Source organism: Osmia bicornis, chromosome 8 (genome assembly GCF_907164935.1).
Source record: "Osmia bicornis bicornis chromosome 8, iOsmBic2.1, whole genome shotgun sequence".
Lineage (NCBI taxonomy): Eukaryota > Metazoa > Arthropoda > Insecta > Hymenoptera > Megachilidae > Osmia > Osmia bicornis.
The window spans coordinates 6,512,322-6,524,843 of NC_060223.1; the positions used below are offsets into that span (position 1 = coordinate 6,512,322).

Consider the following 12,522-nt stretch of genomic DNA (forward strand, 5'->3'; position numbering starts at 1 on the left):
ACAGGTTGCATCATGCAGGAAGAACGATTCAAAATTCGTATCGGGACAAAGGCTCGCGATATTCTTTTCCGTTCGTCGTGATATACGAGCGTCGAATTTACCCACGAAACAGCGAAAACTGGTCGAAATTGTATCGTGTCGTGAATCTACGTGAATTTTACATACGCGACGCGGATGATTCACGATACCGGCCGGCTCAGCAAATCACACTGTCTCTCCTCTCTCTTTCTCTCTGCTACGTAATAAACGAGCCTCTGTTCTTCTCTTTCCGTTGCCCCGCCATCCCTGTTTCGTCCTTGTTCAACGAGGGGCGCAGTCAGTGAATACACGCGTCGTGTACGGTGTATTATCTATAGGGTGGTCGCTACAAACGGTGTGGGGTCGGAACAGAGACAGCTAATTATTTAGACACGCTTGGACGCCACCCCATCAATCACTCCTCCAGCCTCTATCTTTCTCCGTTTCACCCTCTATCCCGTTCTCCATCTCTTTCTCGCACGCTTCCTTCTGCTCTTTCCACGGACGCTTACGTAGACTGCCGTGGTAGCGTTAAACGCGCTTCTCGCCCCCTTTTACTGCAAGCACAGGGATATCGGGGTGTGTACTCGTAAACTGGATCCTTGAATTTTTCTTATCAAATTCGGATAGAGTCCTTGAGACAGTTACCATTATTTCCAAATCGCTGAGAAAATGTTTATTTCAATAAATAAGCGTTCAAGTTTGCCGCCATAGGGAGCAATTCGTACGGTTATTAAATAAAATGAAAAAAAAAAAAAAGGGAAATAAAAATTTTGCGTGTGCTGTGTGTGTCAGTAAAAACGCGCCGGATAGAAGGGCCAGGGAAGGCTGCGGGCTGAGAAATGGAGATTGCCTCTTTAAAGATGGTTGATTTTAATTTCACGGGACGCGAGTCTTCCGTTACGGCTACGAACACAACCACGAAACCGTCCTGCCTTTATGTATCACCCGTTGCCGTGTATCCACCGGCAAATATGTGCCGGGATACGGATACACCCACACGGCCATCTCCATATGCACGGGCCGTGAAACGTTCGCGCGGCGTACAACAGCCCTTCCATCGCATCGATCCTGCATAATGGCCCATTATGCTGGCTGATTTGCACGTTATCCGACGACTCGCGCGACGTGTAAGCCGCGAACTTCGAAGCGTTACCGATTCTATCCTCGCGACGATTGTGTCTGGTGTGTAGGGCAAACCTGATCGACAACGAGAAACTGTTTTCGAATCGAACCCGACTGAATTGTCGCAGCTTCGAGCCAAGAGTACAATCATGCGCCATTTAACAGCGGGGATACGTGCGAAGGAATTATAGTACCAACAAAGAAGGATTAGGTTCCCCTAGGTGAAACGGCGATATAGGTAGAGGGAGACATTTTGGCATTATTCGCTGTCAGGTTTAAAATTTTGTCTTTTATTTAGAAATTTGATAAAATTTCTGTCGGAACACCCATGGTGACTAAGAGTAGACATCTTTGACTCAGCATGGGTGCAGTTCAGCCATCATGGCGGTAGATTGACCAGCGCCCAAGGAACGTAATCAGAGTGTATCGAGGGACATAAAAATCCAGAGAGCCGTGATAAGTCGATCCGAAACGGAAACGAGGATTGTTTTCAGCCCGATTTCGTAGTTTGCGGTGTGCGTTTCGTGTTCCGAGCGGATAGGTGCGATCAACGTTCGAGTAACGATGTCTTAAGACGTATGTAAACGTCTCTTATCGAGCGAACCAGGCGTCGTTGGACTCGAGTTTACCCGTTGGCTTACCGTCAGACTATCCACCTCTCGTTTTCCCTCCTCTCCTACTTTCTCTCTTCCTCTCTCTCTCTCTCTCTCTCTCTCTCAATCTCGTATCGACAGCTATTTATTTTGTATGCGTTACGCGGTGCTCATTGTACGTGAGACATCGTGCTTCTCGTGGATTACAAGGTTTCCACGTACGATGGAAAAGTTGTCGTGAAAATGCTTTTACTTACCGGACTGATTACAGCTGGATTACGTAAACACGATGGAACCGAGTCGTATGAACTTTTCTTCCGGTCAGGATTATCCGCGATGCATGCGCTGAATTATAACTTTATCTTCTTCGTTATTAAAAGTTAGTAATTGCGACAGTGTCGCAATATTCTTGGATATTTACTTGTAAAAAGTTCCAATTACAGCTGTATACACTGGCAAGGGGAACTATACAAGTGTTACATTCACTTATTAATGAAACTTTGCGAGCTGAACACGCCTATACCCCCTTTTGGGGGCAGACGGCTAATTGTTTAAAAGATATTAAAAATTACAGTTAGTTACTCCTTACATTCTGAAGTATGACAAATTCACACATACAACTCGCAATCTAGAGATCCACATCTTTTTTTTAAATGATAATTTGTCTCTTTTCGAATAACAATTACATAAAAATTATCATAAAAAAAAAAAATTGTTGGGAACCAAGGATTTGAACCGAGGACCTTCAGATTGCGAGTCATGGATCCGCTCCGTGGTTAAACACATGACTCGCAATCTAAAGGTCCTCGGTTCAAATCCTTGGTTCCCATTTTTTTAATTTTTTTTTTTATTTTAATGATAATTTGTCTTTTTTTGATTCTCCGTGTGAGGTTGAAATTTATTTTACATTTTGTACAATGTTGTGACGAATAGTCGAGCGACTACTAGCGAGAAAGTCGTTGGTGAGTATCCCTCTGGTGGCAGACATGAGAACTACCGCTTGAAATTATTTCTCTAGCTCGAATTTTCTTATTCTCGAATACCATTATATAGGTACAATAATTTATATTCAAAGAGTGGAAAGAAAAATACATATCTTTTCTCGCGTGAATCAAGGATTCGTCCCATTTTCTTGAATCCAAAGTTTCTTGGTAAAGTCTGTTTGCAGAAATCGAAGCAGTGCGCTTTCATGGAGCAGCGATAAATCAGCTGGAATTTTTCGTTGGAATATTTATCGTTCTTCCGCGCAAGCAAGCTGCTGCTTTTTTGAATTATCCTTCTTAAGAGATACGGGGCTGGGGTGTATCATAAATAACTGCGCGCACGATTACGAAGTTATCGATCTACTTCCGGTAACTGTCGCAGCCTGAAAATTTGTTTCTCCGTATGAGAAATTAGAGAAATTTTTGCAATTTTTATTCCATCGTTCCAGTTCGATGATTTGCGTTCAAATGTATCAGTGTCATTTCCTTCTTTCTGTCATTCTATCACATTTATCAATGGTTATTTGAAATATCAAATTTAGAAGAGAAGAGAAGACAGAAAATCATTATTAATTTAATTCTAATTGACTTTTTCGATCCGTTCGTTAACGTTCCTCCGTAATACAGGGCAAAGTAACTCGGTACAGTGGTTTTTCCCTGAATCCAGTTTCCACAATGATTTACACAGCGAGGCGTAAGATGATCGGGATCTCGTATCGACGATTAGCTTTCCGCGCGTTCCCCGTAAGCCGATTTGGCACTAGCATCGCGATGCTTCTGATACGAGCTGAAAAGGGGATTAGAGCTCGTCGAATCGAACATTCCTGAAACACGAAGCAACGCACGCACACTTTTCACCCTGGCACGCGATTACGTGGTTCCGTTTATAACGACTGGCTACCTCCGGTCGAAAACGTAAATTCGAACAGTTTATTTTAAATGGTCGCATCCGAGTCTAGCGGAGACAGAGATCTATTGTTCTAGACCGAGCCGCGTCTATCTGCTTGGCTATCTTTACGCTGCGCTGGCGTGAAACGCGAGTAAGCAAAATTTAACACGGATTGCGTTTCGAGACTGCTGCTAAGACTGATTCATTTTTCCGATTGCATTCAATCTCCGTGGTAGATAAAATGTTATCATCCTTCTTAACGAGACGACAACTTGCGAACAAATTATTTTATAATTTCAAAAAAATTTCTAAGCTTAATTTTCAATTTATTTCGACACGAAGAATCAGGCTTACGTAGACACAGGCGCGTGGGAGGAATTAGAGGGAAAAGTCAGGAAATAATGAGAAAATAACATATGGTCGGTGGTAGGTTCGTGGAGGTAAGGTTTTTCCAGTCACGAAGAAGATCCAATAGTCGGTGGAATTGGCGGCAACGAGAAACTGTGTAACGTGAAAAAGTCGTGCTCGAACAGCGTAAAGGCTTTTGCTCGTCGCGGTTGTCGTCTTCTTCTTTTCTCCACCTCCGACTTCTCCTCTTCTTTTTCGGTGCACCAGCAAATTCTCGGTCTCCAACGGCACTTTCACAATTCACCAGTCGTACTGGCAGAACCATTGCTTCTCTGGCGTTCTCATAAATAACCTCAGACCGTGCATTATTTCACTTGAACCGCGTCCTGAGTTTTGACTCGCGACAGTGAAATACGAGACGTCTGCTCGACTTTCAGGTGTTCACCACATTCGAGGGATCAAAAGAAGTGTGTAAAAATTCTGACATTGTGTATCGAATGAGTAGGTATCGGGGTAGCGAAAGTACGAGGAGTTGCGTGTTGGTAAGATGGAAAGCTGAAGGGGCTCTCTCCATGGTCCGCATCCGAGAGTTGAACAATCGTTCTTTTTCCCCACGTTTCTCGTAGAAAATAACGAATACCAGTGTAATTGATCTCTTTTATATATAAAAAATGTAAATTAGATGTACTTTTGAAGTGCATAAAGATCATTGTTTCGATGATAAACTTAATTCTCATTCCTCTCACGAACGATACCAAAGTCTAACGCTTCGAAGAATTTCTGGCATCGAACTTTTGCGATAGCATCCGAAGAGCATCGGCGACAATATTTCCGTGGAAGCCGGGCGATAGTGGCGAAAAATATGAAACTCCATGGCACGAGTTTGGAATTCAGTTATCTTTTCTGTCCCATGGGGTTTGAGGGCCAGTTGTTTCCCCCGCACGTGATCGCTGGCACGGAGGCGAACGCGACGTGTTTCGACGGCATCTAAATCAAAAAGAATATTTGCATCGATAAAACTTTACTGAAATTTGCTTTTCTTTGATGTGCACTCTCCCCGAGGGTTGCCTCTAGTTGATTTCCTCGCGAAACTTGGTCTCTGGCGCGGACGCGCCACGAATATCTCGGTCAACGCGCGAAATCCCCTTTTTCGAAGGGAGCTTCTGTCAAATATCGGCTCACGCGGGGGGAATAACCAATTTCTATCGCGATCGTTACGGTAACGTCTCTATCCTAACGATATTTTATGTCTCCTTTATACAGAAGCTCGTGAAATTGGCTCGAAAAGTGGAAGCTTTTTTAATTTCATTCGTAGCTGCGAGATTTCCAATATTTCAGAGAAAATTATGTGAGATAGAAATGAAAGGTGTGAGTCAACATTCGAAGGAAGAAATTGAAGAGGGAATTAGGAATCAAAGGAAGGATTTTACGCTAAGTACAATAAATTACTTCCAGTTGTTCATTTCACAACTACTGTCATTTAACTGTCCTTGATCAAAGCCGAAAAGTTTTCTTTTAATGGCGCTAACTTCCACGAAAGTTTCGTCCCTTTTCGCCTGAGGTATCCATCCGTCTGGTCTGGCTGTATTTAAACAGGATGCCGATTGTGTTTCCAATTGAAGATCAAGAGGATATAAACTGACCCGTTCGCTGTTTGAGCAGCTCAATCCGCGTGTAGAATCGTTTGATAAGCTTCTGAATTCCCTTCGTTTAATCTACAGTCGAAATTTTCTATATTTGCGAGAATAAATGTTAAAATAGTACCTTTGAAAGTACTCAAATATCTGATTTAAATTACAACTCGAAGTAGGTCGAATAAAAGTTTTTCTTTTTCTCTAAAATTTAAGTTTCAAATTAAAAATTTTCCACTTGTACTTTGAAATTTGTTTCTATTCTAAATGAAATAAATCTAGAATTGGTAGACACGTTCTAGAAAAATATTTTGTAATATTCTTTGTGGTGGAAACATGGAAAATTGTTGTGGCAGGTAAACGCGAACCCCTAAAAATGAAAGTTCAGCAAGCGTTGTTCTCTTAAAAGTTTCTCCGTCAGTTTATAGAGGCCATCTCGCCAGATACGTTACTGAGATGGTCTCTATCAAGCTCGTGGAGAAGAGTCGACTCCGCTGGCAAGGAATAACGTAAAGGGTGTAAAGGGCATCGGAGGGTAGAAGGTGTTGGTGGGCTAGGCTAACGACTTCCTGATGAGGCAATGTGAACCACAACTTCTTCGTAATGGACTCCCCTGTCCTCCGATATCGTCCTTAAAGTGGCTTTGCAAAGCTGACGGCCATCGTATGGTAGCTGAAACGTTGTACCAACCTTGTCACTGTTATCACTGTTATAGCTGCTAAATTTCTACCCTTTCTCTCTTACTCTGCCACTTTCACTTACCATTCGGATGCTTTTCAATTACTTTGATGGAAAATAGGAAAATTGAAACATTTGAAAAACGATATTTTTTAAATTATACAGAAAATTTAAATTCGTTCTTCTTGAAAGTATACGGAAAATATTGAAAAAGCTATGACCGATCAAGTAAACGTTCTGAAGAATGAAGAGTTTCAGTCTTGCCTCGAGGGAAGGGAAAAACGTCTCCATCGGTGTATCTTTTCTCAAGGGATCTACTTTGAAGGCGATCACTTGATTCGTAAAAATGTATTAAGCTGGTAACTAAATTCAGGATCTCTCCGCGTATTTCATCTGAAAACCATCCGAATTCCAGTACAGAAATATCGGACAAAAATGCCATAAATATAGGAGGAAATTATTGATTTATTGTTATTTTGCTATTTTTTATTTATCAGCGAAGACGAGTTATCTTCCACTTAAAATAATTACTGTTACATAAAGTTTGTAAATGAACGAGAAATCGTGTAATAAGTTTCGTCGTTAGAAATCGTTTGAAATTCAACGATCAACCAGAGGTCGGGGGTAAAGTTTCATTTTGTATCAGGTGCACTGGTATATTAATGGGCGACAAGTTAGATCCGCACACAGGAAAGTTAATTTCATTGACAAACGGAAACAGGATCAGGTAGCAGTTTGAAGTTTCGACCAGGTAAGAAACCGTCTCCTAAAGCGGGCTATCCGCTTACTCTGTCGTCCGTCCAATTGAATATTTTACGACTTATCTCGTTAAATGTCTTCTCGACTACTGGTTACGTGGACTTACGAGAAGTTCCGGTTTCGCTTGTACTTTTTGCAAATGGGCACAACCCCATTCGTTTTCGACCGCGAACGATCCGACTTTCAAAGAACACTCGAACTCCTCATAATTTTGCTAATTTTTCCAGTTCTTCTTCCTTCCAGTCGAAACTACTTAATTGCTATAATTTGAAAAGTTTTACGAGCTTCTTCAAAATTTCGATTCCCAGATTTCTCTTTTCATTACTAATTCTGTAAACAATTTTAGTAATAATTATTTATTGCGTTTAATACAGTCAGAATTGTATATCTCAAATATTTGAGGAAAGTGGAAAATAGAAATGGCAATTGGGAAAGGAACAAGGGAAAATTTGAAATGTTTAAAAATGTTTCTTCTAAAAAAGAAAAATCATTATCGCTATGTTACTTCCCTCATATCACAAAACTTTTCCTTGAAATATTTTTCGGTAGAACAACAAATTTATGAGAAATTTCGAGTCGTCAGATTACACGTCTCACCCTATATACATACATCGTAGCATGAATTATGAAACAACGTGTTTAATGACGCGCCGGATCCAGCCTACTGTAAATTTTCCACGAGGGGTTGAAGTTTTAAAGCCTCTCCATGGCCCCGTAGCATTGTCATTCCTCTCGTATGGTTCTCATTCCTGCGTCTCTTCGCTGGAGCCCCTCATTCACTTTCCCCGCACGTTCTTCCGAGACCGCCAGGGATACCAGGACACATTTTTCAGTTATTAGATACTCATTCCTAATTTTCTACGGTTCCCTCGTTTATTTTCCCGTTTCCTCATTTCCTATTGTCCGCCCTGGTGGGCTCAGAGAAGGACTCGGTTTGTTCTACGTCGATTCGCGTCGGCCAACAGAACCGCATTTTTCCTCCGCGAAGAAAATGTATATCCTTCCCGGTATCCTCCTCTCTTGTTCACGAATTTATTATAAGCGATCCTCAGAAGAGGCTCCCTTATAACGAGAGTTCGCGATGTTTTCTTTCATACTTACATCCACGGGAAAATAAAATAAAAACGTAAGGGAAGTCGGAAACGATTCGTTTGGTCGGTTGATAATTAAGATCGTATTAAAGGATCCTTGTATTGAACGAAATCGATTTCACCGGGCATTGAAAATTTAATTAATGGGATTTTGTTGCCAGACGAAGGGGCCAGTAGTCACGAAACAGAGCTATTCATCGAAGGATAAAGCGGAATCCCTCGATATACGTATTAGCGTTAGCTTTCGTCGGTTTATGGCTGTATAAAATTTTCTATTCATCCACGGGGGGATTCATCGGGTGGATCAGTTCGACAATACGAAGTCTGACAAATTACAAGGTATAAAATATTCAGCGTTATTGCCGGCGAATAATCTGATAAATAAAATCTTGTACTCGTTTGTTTGTTGCACGAAAGGTTTCATAGACTTACGGCGAGACGAGTTACGATCACTTGAAAGTTCTTTGTGATTTTCATCCTGTCTCTTTTTCAAATTACACGTGAAATAGGCTTTCATTACTCCTTGTTTCATAAAAGACTGACGATTTAAAATTTGATCGATAGATACCCAAGGAAAGATTTAATGTTTTCGAGTTGAAGCGCAGCAAAATTAAATTCACATCGGGCCTCTCTCCATGGTCCGCCGTTCTTAGGTTAAATATTTCTCAGCTACGGGGTTAGTTCTAATACTACGCGTTATATTGGCAATTCAAGCAGCATAAAGAACGAGTAGCACGTTGTAACATTTCATAGTTGGCGTATCCTTAAACCGATGGCTCGTTCGTGAGGATTTTTCAGGATAGCCCCGTGTCGCAGGATCATCTGATCCTTAGACCATCAGATTTTTACTCTGGCGGAGGGACATTTGAAAAATGTCCTGTACGTAGGTACCGAAAAGATGAACGAGCTCGAAGAAAAATTATTTCGAATGCAGAATAGAATAATAAGATTCAGGGTAGATTTTAGAATATACTTGAAGACATTGTTATCCGGATAATTTTATTTAAATAACCCGCGTGTCTACACGGCTTCTCGCGTCAGAGAAGAGAAATATGACATGGTATTTCGTAAGCTGGCGTTGTTAGAGTTTCAGGCAAGATTCTGCCAGATTTGGACATAGAACGTATCGAATTTATATGGAGTTCGAACGCATCGAAGCAAGAGAAGGTAGTTTCCATGGTTTGCAATAGATAGATAGGATACTCGAGAATGTTTTGTGTCGCTTCTCGAATTGAGTTCCTCCGAAAATTTCTTCTTTTCCACTGCACCGAACGCATAGATTAGATTTAATCAAAAAATTATTGATCTTTTAAACAAATAATGGATACTTATTCGAAACGATGGAACATCGATCGTGCAGTTTCCTCGTTTATTAGAATTTCCATCTTTAAAAGTGAAGTTTTTTTTTTTTCAGAATCATCGCCCGAGGAATCGGCAACTTTTCGTTGAGAACTCGTAGGCTGCGCTCGCGAACTCTTCCAAACTTTAATGGCAAAGTTAACGTGATTGCAGCTATCATTCAAGCTCCGGTGCTCCTAATTGCTGTACATGTTACCGATCGCGTCCAATAAATTCCCATTCTTGTCGACTCGCAGAAAGCCGTGTAACAGTCAGAAGAGGTATTTTCCGTGAAACTTCCGGTAATAGGTGTGCCACGCCAATTATCGTTAAAGATCGTGAATAGCCTCGATACCGTGCATTGGAAAGACGTCTTAAATGCTCTCCAATGCTCTCTCGAACCGTCTTGTGAAAGTTTGTGGTAATGAACCACTCTTTAATGGAAATTGCAGTTTCACTTCGACGAATTCGCGATTTAAATCACTGGCTTGGGTCAAAGGTGAATCGACAAAATTTTCTGTCATCTCGAAGTTTATTTTAAAAATATCTCACGTCTTAAATTCTTATAATGTGAAATAAAAAATTCTTACGAAAGCGATAATCGTAGCGAAAAGGTTAATTAACTTGAGATAATTTCGGAAGAGACGAACCATGTCTCGAGGCGGATGATTTTTTACAGAACATTTAATAATCATAAGGCGGTGTCTTCATAAATAAAAAGAAGATAAAATTTTTGGCTGTCGTTCGTGTCTTTCTTGCTACTAGATGAGCCGCTTTCATAAAAAGTTACAACTACTAAAACAACGGTATAAAGTAGAAAGTATAGCAATAACAGTATAAAGAACATTGAATGCAGTATAGTTAACAGTACAAAGTGGTATATTAAGTTATGCTCATCTACTCAAACAACGGAGTAATCCTACTTTTTATGATGGGGTAAAAAATTTGTTGCCCTTAGCAGAAATTAAAATGTTGATTTTTATTAGAATTTAAAAAATTTAATTATTTAATTTTAATTAAAGACACAACCTGTATACATTATTGGTCTGCAGATATTTACTGCGCCACTGGGTGATCGCAGAAGTAAAGACATTTCGTTGGCCGAGTATCTGGAGGATACTAAAATATTTGAAGTTCATTCGCAAGTATTCGAGTGGTGGTGAAATATCCGTATATTAAATTATTCGAGCGGTTCCGCCAGTATTGCGTGTACATGCCAGGAGTACGTAACTACGCTCCTCCGTCGACTTTCTCCGCCCTCGACTATGCCATCCCTGCCTCCTGAAATTAGAAAACTTTGTATGTACGCCAATTTTTAACCAACACGCCCTCTTCACCGGTAATTACTTTTTAAGCTTCTCTTTTGCATATTATCTTCGGCGTTTCTGGCCACCGCACCGCCCCGGCCTTTAATTTCAAATTTGTATCGCCCTGAAAATCACCGGCGTGTAATATCATCCCTCTTCTCGTTCCTCCATTCTTCTCGCCTCACCTCTGATATACTATGCTTCAAATTAACCAGAGAATACACTTGTTTCCTTCCCATGTTTGTGAACAATTATTATCAGCTATCGGAAAGGGCAATTATAAAAGGGCGCTTGAAAAGTGATTGGTCGCGCGGTGAGGAGTGGGAGTGGAGGGCGTGGCGAGTAGTGGAACGTGGAGGGGGAAGCGCGGAAGGATCCGAAGACTCACGTAACGTCCCGAAGCGTATCCATTCTCTTAGGTGTACATTAATAATTACGATTAATTGTAACGAAAGGATTAATTTTAACCGCGAGTAGAGAATTATTAAAGAATTAGTAAGAACTTCGAAGGGATTTCGTTTTTCCTTGGATTTTCACGTTTCTTGGCTACTTCTTCCTGGCTCACGTGCTTTCTCGTGGAATTAAAGTTGTACGCAGCCCGCGGTGGCTACTTTTTTACCAGCTGTAGAAACGTTTCGTTCGTGATTACGTAATTATTCTTCCCGCGAGACGGACGTTTCCGTTCGAGCCGTGGAACGAGTTTTTTGCCGGGATCTTTCGACGGTATTTTCGTCGGGCAACGGAGATACATCTGCTAATTTGCATGGTAAATTTGCTCACAGCAGCGTAACGTTTCAAGAACTGGACTCCGTAAGGACGTCGTTTGCGGCCTGTTTGCGTTTCCTTCCAATGGCGTTCACGATTCGCGCTGGACCCTGAAAGAAATATCCTTCCTCGGATGTTCTTTTCTCTAACACAAACACGACGCTATCGTCTGCAGTCAAAGGACTGATATTTACTATTTATTTTAAATAACTGACTAATTTTCAACTTAGAATAATCGCTGTTTTGTAATATTTCAAATTTTCCGTTTTTCTTCATTTCTAAAACAAAATCAAGCAAATAGATTATAATTATCACCGTCGCGTTGTTATTCCCGTCGTTTCCCTATTTTCCACTCAAACATCGTAATAATTATCTAACATATTGTTATCTTTCTGTTCCAGGTAAGTCCAGTACACACGTAACGTTATCAGTTGCATGAAGTAGCGTACAACAGGTCATGATAACGCAGCAATTAACGCTGAAACTGGTTGCTTTGCCACGGTCTAGCCAGATAAACAGGTATGGATGAGCAGTGTAAAAAAAAAAAAGAGAGAGAAAAAAAAAAGAAAAAACGGTCTGTTGCGTAGCAGAGCGTTTCGCGTAACGATCTCGCGCGAAAAGTCGTTAACGGCAGTTTAAACCGTGGCTGAAATAATGGATCGTACGGTTGTTTCGTTGAACGATATCCAGATAATATAGCGCCGTTGCACGGGCCGCTGCAATAAATAAAAAAATCCAATTTTCTTCCACTTTGCTTCTTAAGAACCATCTGGTGTGTACGATCTATCAGCAGAGTAATAGATTTCTCTTCGCTTCTGCTTCGCCACGCGTGCATAAAGTGCCCGATGAAATACAGAGTGAAAGTAACGCAATAACAGGAAGAAAGGTTGGAACACGCGGTAGATACGCAAAATTACGCCATTTTTCTTTTTTTATTTCTTTGTTTTTAATCGGAAACCCGTGCAGCCTTTGACTTTTATTTCTCGCGGGTATTTGG

General features: G+C 40.9%; 1 protein-coding gene across 12 annotated transcripts in view; it reads left to right on the top strand.

The window, feature by feature from the left end:
- The window catches only part of LOC114877207 (mediator of RNA polymerase II transcription subunit 12-like), a 204,883-nt gene that overhangs the window by 72,628 nt on the left and 119,733 nt on the right, over positions 1 to 12,522 (top strand). Inside the window, exon 1 of one of the 12 annotated variants that reach the window (XM_029189489.2) lies at positions 11,970 to 12,044. The exons of 10 other annotated variants lie outside the window; for them this stretch is intronic. The gene's annotated coding sequence lies outside the window, so the exon portion shown is untranslated. Of the gene's footprint in view, positions 1 to 11,969; positions 12,045 to 12,522 lie in introns of those variants that run through there. One more of the 12 variants, XM_029189488.2, reaches the window with a different exon arrangement.